Raw genomic sequence first — 10,140 nt, forward strand, 5'->3', positions numbered from 1 at the left:
CTTATTTTTTCTTCTCCGGGGGCACCTCTAGGACGAGAACGCCAGCGCAACAAAAAAAGGTTCCCTTGGTTAAGGTGAGCAAGGTAAAAGCGAGTAAATTTCTGTTTTGTGTCAAAATCAACGTGACTTTACTACTAGAGCTTTTTTTTTTTGTGCCTAATACTTATTTTGTTTATTTGTTTATTTATTTGTTTATTAGTGCTACACAAAATCAGGAACACACTTGAGATAAGGGACCGTGAGGGGGAAACCCTGTTAAACGGTCCCGCAAGAAAACATATTATTCAAATACATCTTATGAGGGAGAGGTAATGCAAAGGTAGTAGTCCGCACATAATGTAACAAGGAAATATACAAGATGATACACATCAATACATATAATATGCACAAACGGTGTACGTTGCTACAATGAAGAAATGGACATGTCATTGAACTAAATAAAGATATTAATGCCGCTGTTGAAAGTGTAATTTGCAAGAGCGCTTGAAAGCGAGAAAACTAGTTGTTGACCTTAGGTTATGTGGGAGTTCACTCCACAACCTAGTTCCAAAAGAAGAAAGGGAGAAATAACCGAAATTAGAGCGAAAGGCCGAACATTGAAGTGAATGCGACACGTTCCGTAGGGAATATGGTGGAACGAAATTTTGAAAGTTAAGTTGTTGTCTGTCAAAAGACCTGTAGAAAAAGTTATGCATAAGAAGGGCAACTTTATAATCACGGAGATCGAAAATATTAAGTACAGATAAAAGAGAAAAAGCGAACGACACCGACTCCAGACGGCCGACAGAAAGGATAATTCGTAGCGCACGCTTCTTCGATATGCATACACGGATCAGCCATCGCTACGTGCACAGTTCGATTCATCGCCCTTTCCCTTGACCAGCGTGATATTCCAGAAGAGGTGCAGCAAATCTTGGACTTTATTACACCATCTTTCAACCATGCGCTAGAAGAATAGCAAAAATCCTGAAGGGAGAATGTTGGAAATCAGCCAAGTTGGCCCAGGACGAACTACGTGTGCGTTGCTACCTTCCGGATGAACCGGATACCAAATCTTCAGAAAGATTTTCAGCGTACTTCAAGATGTGCCGCCAACATGCGGATAATATATGGAAGGTAAGACTTCGACACCTTCTTAAAAAAAAAAAGCACCAAACTTGGACTCCCCAGCCTGTGATCAACATGACACATACTGAACTACCAAAAGATGTCAACGACATTTAAAAAAATAATAAGAAAAGGACCGAAGTTCTCGATACAACCTTCCCTCAAGAAACCAGCGCTGCTGGGCCTTGTTAGAGAAATAGCCGGGCATGTTCCCGATTAAGAAATAAATGGGTGCATCACACAAGGAGTACAGGAACTAAAGACGGATAACAATAAATCAGCACGTGTAAGCACCACCCTGGTTATTTTTTTAAAGAAAAACGGCTCAATCTGTTAGTAGCTGATAAAGAAGGTAGCTTTGTTGCTATCCATTCCGACACCTACAAAGAAAAATGTGAAGAAGCCCTCAACAAACACTTCCAGGTAACATCGAAAGTGAAAGAAAAACTAGCCTTTGAAAAACACCATGGACTTATGCAAGAAGAATAATCTATAGAATTTATCTATGAGGATAAAAAAAGCAAAAAAGCAACCGTTTTATACGGCCCAAACACACGAGCCCAATGTACAGTTCAGGGTCATCGTCACAGAGAACGGAACTTGGCCAAAAGTAGTATCTTGATACCTTAAGAATCATCTTAGGAAATTGGAAATAGTGGACCCATTCAAGGTCAAGGACTCTTCACCAGTTACTTCCTACAACACGAAGAGGCGCGTGGCAGTTCTTTTCCATTGATATAGAGCATATGTTTTATTCACTTCCCCAAAAGCCCTAGTGCCCTGCGCGGATGAGCTCATTGGCATCCGCATCCGACCCGCATCTGCGCACACGTTATCCGCATTTGATCGGTATGCGCAGCATACACAACCGTTTAGATCCGCATCCGATCCGCTGAGCAAAACGCAACATCCGCATCCGATCCGCAAAATCCGCACGTTTCGAAGGACGCGTAAAGACCGCCAGAAGCATGTTGGTATAATTTCGGATGCCTCCATGTTGTAACGGAATGACTCACGACGCTAACGAAACGTAAACCTTTCAACAAACGCTATATAGGGAGACTTTAGGAACGCGTGGAACACTATTCCTCGCCAGTGCTCGCCTTGTTCGAGACGCCAGAATGCCTCCCTCCTCTCCCGTCTTGGCCGTGCATTGTCAAAGGCGAACCCGAGCCTGCGCTCGCTGTCGGCGTGCAATACAAATAAATTGCTGTCGGAAAAATTACAGTACGTGGTGTATCCGATCCGCTACCGATCCGCTGCCTCCGCATCGGCATCCCATCCGCATCCAACCTCGAGCCATTCGCATCCGATCCGCACAGCGCAGGAAGTGCTAAATTTACATTCGAAACCGCAAGTATCTTGCGGATATCCGCCGATGGTGCAGGGATCTACAAAGAGCTACTGAAAGTGCCAGGAGTCAATTCCCTTCGAAACAACGTGGGAATGCCGCTCTCTTCCTTTGTGGAGATTGCTGGATTCGACACTGCATTCAAAAAGGAGGTACCCGTATCGGGTCTTCTGTGTCACCAGTTATGTGTGAAATTTTTTGGGGGGGAAATGGACAATCGAATTTGGAACGCCCTACGCGACTGAAAAAAATGGAAAATATTTCGCTATGTAGATGACTTTCTGGTGTGCTGAGACACTTCGCATGCCAATTCAGACTGTGGTGCTACTTATATAATGAATCTTTTCGACCAGTATGCACAGGGAATGAAATTTACACATGAGTTACCTGACAATGGTAAGCTTCAATTTTTGGACATCAACATCACGCGGGAGGTTGATCACCTCTTCTGAACCTATCACCCAAGATACAAAAAAGGTATTCTTCCACATGACTTGGGTCACTCAAGGATAGTGAAAAGAGCTATCATCATGTCCGCGCTTACGGCAGCCTAGGACAAATCATGTACGCATACCCTCAATGAAGGCTTCTGCATGCAATCAGAGTGAGAAGGAGCGGGCACCAAGAAACCTAGTTGTTAGAGATAGCAGAAACCATGCTAAAAGGTTCGAATAAGACACAACAGCAGAAAGCGAGGATGAGACCTGTTAAGCTACCTTACATCCTTAGCATCACGCACAATTTCAAAAAAAAAAAATAGGAAAAAGGCACGCAGTTCCCGTGGTTACCATGGCACCGAATAAACTTCTCAATGAAAGATGAAAGTCACTGAAAAGGTTAGCCAGCTGTAGGACTCGAACCCACTTCTTCTGGATTACCGGTCCAGGGCTCTACCAATTAAGCTAAGCTAACACGCCTCCCCAGCGACTTCCAAGGGTGCGTCATCTGAGGGGACAAACCTGCCCTATGCCCTGCCAGAAACAAAACCGACAACACGGTTAGAGCTTGTCAGATACAAAGCCAAGAATAACTGGGTAGAATGTACACAAGGGGCTGTCTACAATATCCCTTTATCATGCAGCAAAATCTACATAAGTCAAACGAGCAGATGTGTAAACACAAGGTTGAGCGAACACACTACTCCCCAAAAATCTAACACCCTATCTGGTCATCTGCCAGTTCACTGCAAAAACTGCGGGTGTGAACAACTATTTAAAAAAAACGCAACGGTATAGGTACTTTTTTATACACAAGCGTATAGGGGTATCCTTGAAGCCTACTTGATTAACAAAGCAGGTGATAAATGTGTAAGCACACCATCTATTGATCTCAAACAAGCTGACAACAACAACAACAACAACATATATGAATGGATGATGATGATGTGGGATGTTTCCCTGCGTTGAGTGCAGGACCCTACCCCATTCCAAAAAGGTTCACATGAAAGGATGACGAGGGAAGGAAATCCCTACAGTTCGTGAAGGAGGGCGGTGGCCCTCAGAAAGGAAAGAAGAGCGCCAAGTGCACGGCACTGATGTCCAGGGTTACTCCATGGGCCGAGAACTTTGCAGATGTTGAATGGCCTCTGATCCAGCATTTCAAGTTGAGATTTAAAGGCCCGTCGCTCGCGTACGTACTGGCTACAGTCTTCGAGAATGTGTCGGATTGTTGCCGGTAAACCACAAGTTGTACACAGCGCCGTGGTGCTGTGGCCCAGCCTATACCGGAGTGCAGGGGTGAATGCGACGCTAGGTTGTAAACGACGCACTAGAGACGTAAAGAGGCGAGGGAAACCCAACGCTTTCATTTGACATGTCAAGCAAGCTGAGATAATGTATCTCGATAATGATTCCTAGTCTTCACGTGCCCTAATGTTCCTAGACGCATACTTAGACGCCTCGTGACTCCTCTGGCTACCCGCCAACGGACCGCTGACGTGCTACCCCCTGCCATGCTGAGCAGAGTGAGACCCAGCGCTCGCTTTCCGCATGCCAGCACATATCTCTCGTCAAGATGCCAAAAAGCCAGCTCTGCATGCGCCTATATTATTCCGTCCGAAGACATAACTGGTATCCTCCGTCTCTCGCATCTGACGTCGTCAACATGTGCTGAGCTACATGCTTTGCTCTTTGCCATGCGCAAGATCCTGCAATGTTCAGCTCGGCCATGGGTCTTCTACACAGACTCGAAAGCTGCTATCCAATGCCTCGCAACAATGGGCATTCGAGGTCATCTCATGTCCATTGTTGCTGACGTGCTTGAAACTTACAAGCAGATGCTGGACCTGGGCCACTGCATAGTATTACAGTGGGTACCCGGTCATGTCCGCGTACACGGCAATAAAGAGGCTGACCGGGCTGCCCTGCGGGGTCATCATATAGCTTCAGCCAACTCTATCATCTTGCCCAAAGGTGATCACACGCCGCAGGATAAATATTCTGTCAGTTGTGAGCAAGCAGCAGTGGTGTCGACTTCGTTTTCCTTGTGTTGTTTCTTGCTGCATTCAACAATATGCCAAAGGTGATCGTCAGGCCCTCGTCCGTGCTCTCTCTGCAGACAAGACAAGATCACAGTGGCTGCATGACATTACACCCTACTCTCTGCTCCACGCAGTGGATCCTTCTCTTTCACTGTCGCTTCCTCATCGCCTTCCACGACACTACGCATCCCTTCTTCACCGCATGCGGCTGAATGTTGCATTTACACCAGTTATGAGGGAGCGTCTTGGCCGTGCGCCTTCGGACCTTAGTGCATCATGCAACGTACCCGCAGACCTGCGCCACCTACTTATGGACTGCCCGGACTACCAGCGGGAGCAGGAGATCTTGCAGCACGAACTGCATGCGATCGATCATCGCCCATTTACCATAGGCAAGGTGCTGGGCCCATAGTCCAGTACCGCTCATGCACACCAAGGTCTCCGTCACCTTTGGGATTTCCTGTCATCAACAGGCCTTTGCCCCTTCTTTGATTACCGGACTCCTTATCATCTCCATCATCGTCTCTCTCATCACGTACAAGTGGCACTGGGGCAGCGCCCAGCCTGCTGGCCGGCATCAGCCCCATCGTGTGTGTGTGTGTGTGTGTCGTCAAGATGCCGCATTAATGCTCATCGAATGCGCCTTGACGTGGCCTTCACAGCACAGTGGCGCTATGGCTTGAGACAAGTTGCCCCTCCCCACTGCAGCCACTGCGGAGCTGTTGAAGATCTTATTGTGACGGGACTCATTATTTCATTCCCCGCCTCACCTCCAGCAATGGGGTAGAGTATCGTCCCCGGCGACGAAACTCCCCAGCCATCATCCCGAAATAAAGTTGTTGTTGTTGTTCCTAGTGCTCACGGGTTTGTGATATGCCTACGCCATGCAAATTACCTATTTAAGTGTGCAACAATAAAATTTTCCTTTAGTTGTGAGTACGCAGCCTTCCTGTCTGTTTCTTGTCTCCTTGTCTCTCTGCTAAAAAAACAAACAAACCTTAAATATGTCAAGGGTAGACTGCACAGCACTGCATACCCATTCCGTACATTAGGAGGCGTGCACGTCGTTCTCACAGATGCGTGAGCAGAGCAGTCTTCTTCCTGAATCCTATGATCTATAAGATATTTATAAGATATCCCATAAGATGTGTAAGCTATATATATGTATATACAGGGTGTTTCCTTTTATCTGCAACAAATTTTCATAAAAAAGGGAGTTTCCTTAGGGCTGTTTACTTTTGATATTGGATTACTCGACGGGGCTGCCACAAATAATCAATTTTTTTCGTGGGCACTAATTAACAGAGATATTTTAATCAAAATTGTAATTTTTTGTTTTAGGGAGCACACTGCAATTGCAATATTAAAGCCTGATCGCCACATGATCCGCTCGAACCACTGATGAACCACTAAGTAATCTCAGCGCGTGCTGTGGACCCAAGTATTTCACTTCGGCCGTCCGCTGGAAACACAATGTGATCACCAAAAGAGCGACGGTATCGTCGATGTCCCCTCGTACCCTCGCATGAAGACACCTCGCCTGTAGTACCCTCGCCTGTAGATGTACCCTCGCTCGAAGTCACAGAAAAAGGACATACGCGATGTTGGCAAACCCTCATTGCGGCGTTTTTCAGAATCTTTGTTTTGTTTTTGTTTTTCCTTCCTTCCTTTCTTTCATGTGTACGCAGCCGCTTGCCGTATCAGTCATTTCATCCTTCCGGACACAGCTCATGTCCTTCCCCAGTACGATGAGCTCTGATACGTAGTGCTGATGCCGAAAGTTCTTTGTAACTTCTTTGCAAGCAAAAATTAATAATAAAACATAAGATAGATATATATACAAAACACAATAAAAAATAAAACAAACCAAAGATCGCGACGCATTGCGTTTTTTATTTTTATTTTTTTTTTCTGCTACGATAAGTAAGGACGGAGACATCATGTCACCGTCGCTCTTTTGGCGATCACTTTCTCCTCACAGCGGACGGCCGAGGTGATGCTTCATCAGTGGTTCGAGGGGAACGTGTAGTGATCAGGCTTTAATATTGCAACTGCAATGTGCTTCCTAAATTAAATAATTAAAAAGTTCATTAAGATGACAATTGGTCTCCGGGTACGTTTTACACAGCTTATCGGATATCTTCACACTGTTTGGCAAGGCAACTGGAAGTAGCCGGTCGCGCAACAGAACGTACTCGCAGTCCCTCGCTCCGCGGTTTCATCAGTTTACATTTCTAAAACGTGATACGAAGAGGGTGTCGGAGCGAACCAAAAACCTGAACCGAAAAAAAAAATAAAGAAAAAGAACAAGCTATTTTGATGTGAACCGGAACGGAGTCGAAACTGTATACGCTTTTTTCGCTCAAGAGGGAACCCGAAAAATTTATTTAACCGGGTTTTCGGTCGACGAAAGAACTTCGCCAGTTTGAACTAAAAGAGGCGAATGAAACTGACGTCGTGTGTTCTGAAGTCATGTCATGGATACTTTACGAGGGTTACGGTTACGGCGGAATGTATGTCGGTATTGTGTATCCCTTAGGCTCCCTGTTTTAACGTTTTATCGTTCGCGCACATAGACTTAGAACTGCATGTGACCGGTTGTGACTCTGTACCAATGTGCCGTAGTTTTCGTTTTGATTTCATCCGGCCAAACTCTCCTCAACTAAACAGCGACCCAAAGGGGCTGCGTAACGGCTTCTCTATCGGCAACGTCGTGCAACGCGTCCCTTGTTTGAGAAGAGCCAAGTTGAATACATTTACATATCTGTGAGGGCAAGTGCATGCGAAGTGGCGCCTCTTTTGTAGACAGGACACGAAGACAGGAAAACGGAGCAGTCGAGCCCGTTTGCGAGTGAAGGTCTTCCTCGATTTGTGTCGTAAAAGTGCGGTGGTGCCTGCTGGCTAGGAAGCAGCAACAGACATTCGGATGGGACGCGATCGCACCAATATAACAAGAAAGTACTTTACGTATGACTTCACGACAAACAAGTCCGTCTGTATCATGCCCTTCAGGAAAGAAGAAAGCCTATTTGAACAGACAGTCACCTACAGGAACCTGAAGCTACCAATTTCACAGCTGCCTATTAATATCAAATACCATGTATGCGGAATAAACGGGTTTACATTTTTGAACATTGATTTTTTTTGGGGGGGGGATGAATATGCCCACCAGAAGCGGAACCGGTTAAAACCGGTATGAACCGGTATGTTTTTGCTCCGGAGCAGAACCGGTACCGGGCCGTTTATGCTAGAACCGGAACGAAAAACGTTTCGGTGGGGCAAACGACAGAACAGAGACAAATAATGGTGCAGGAAGTCTCGATATTCCATTTATGGAATAAACAGGTATCAGATATGACCAGCTTTCTTTTTTGCTTTTTAAGTTTCAGCAAAGCGCCACGAGAAACGACCAAACCGGTTATAGCGGAATGTTGCAATAGGAAACCGCCCCTATGCCATACACGGACGTCAGCTTCCGTGCTGTCACGCTGCAGGAATGGAGCTCTAACCTCTAGCAACAACTTCCGCTCGCTATCGCAGTAACAGCGACCGCTCCATTTCCTAGTCGGCAGCAGCAGCTAGCGACGGAACTACATTTGCTAAAGAAAAAATACGTACTTTTCAATTCACAGTGCCCCCCCCCCCCCTCCCATACCCCGCTCAAGTATCGTGATCGAAATTTCGATTGAACTGCCACCGGAAAGTAAACACCGAAAGTTATTTACCGTAAGTTTGTTATGATGCGCCTGTTTAGGCGCTGCAGTACTATCCGTTTCCACGCAGTATGCAATAGATTCTGGTCACACGCGCGATAGCCATCTCTTGAAACGGTCACTTTCCTCATACACGCTGGAAGCTTACACGCTCGAAACTTACACGAAACTTACACATACACGGACTAAAGTGAGGGTTTGCGGCTTTGCGCGTCATCAAACGTCATGGGGCGTCAGATTTCTTACGTCAAAGCGCGACTTCTCAACCCTTACCAGCCCATTGGTTCCCCGGTATGCGAGTGCTGATTAGACAGTTTGAAATAATGAACTTTCCGTTGCGCGCGCGGTGCCGGAGCAGCTCGGCGTAAAGTTTCGAAATATGGTGGGTACAGCCGGGGCGCAAGCAGTGCATCTATGCCAGCACCGCTTTGGAGAGTTTTTGGTGTCCACCTTTTAACATGCTGTCGATACTGACTTTGAAAAACTCAGGGCCTCTTGGATACTTCAGGAAGTCAATTCAGTGATAGATAAGTGGAAGGCAGGTCTGCCTCGCTTGATGCGACAAAGATCCAAGAAGGACTCATACTGCGTTTTTCGGATACTCACTCGATGACAGGTAAGTCAGGTCGCATTGCATTTTGCCGCTTAGAATAGCATAGAACCGCACCTGTGGCAAATTCGCAGCATTTCTGCCGGTAAAATTGTTTGGTTTTCGCGTTTCAGATTCCTGTTCTGATCTTTCTGGCTCATGTATAAGCACTCAAGTCATATCTGCTACAGAAAAGCATCTGTATGGATAAGCCACTTTGAGTGGTTGGAGCACCTTCATCTTTCGGCATACCGGCTGCATAAGCTTTTTTGTAATGGGACAACCAGACGCCTATACATGCAGCAAAGGGATATGGACATGTTCTCTGCCATGCCGATCCGTGAAAGCATGTACCTGTGCCAGTCAATACAGTCTTGTTCTACTGCCAAATCTTCCACGTGAGATACCAACTATCAATACACGGAAAGTTGCTTCGGCATATCACTCGAACTTCAGAAAGAATGTTCATGTCATGGCCATGTTTGGCGCGCCTACAGCAGACTGCATATTTGTCATTTGAAAATACCGATCCCGAAAAATAAAGCACTTTGTGTAACGGAAACAGTCAGCGCTAACAGCGTTTCGTTATTTATTCTCTCATATTTATTTTATATTCTTTCATTTATTTATTCTCTCATACTCTCGCCCCTTCTCCCTATCGAAATTGCTTGATCCCTGGGCTAATCCAGCCCAGCAACGCCCTGCGCTCAAAGCTCTTCCGACATTTCTGGGCACCATCGGACTTCGATCGTTTTTGTGAAGGGGCTCGTTATTTTATTCCCCACATCCCCACCAGCAATGGGGTAGAATATCGCCTGTGGCGATGAACCTCCCCACTTTCCAAAGCCAAAATAAATTTGTTGTTGTTGTCGTTATTTATTTCACTCGACGCGAACGAAGA

Source organism: Ornithodoros turicata, unplaced genomic scaffold (assembly GCF_037126465.1).
Source record: "Ornithodoros turicata isolate Travis unplaced genomic scaffold, ASM3712646v1 Chromosome45, whole genome shotgun sequence".
In the NCBI taxonomy this organism is placed as follows: Eukaryota; Metazoa; Arthropoda; class Arachnida; order Ixodida; family Argasidae; genus Ornithodoros; species Ornithodoros turicata.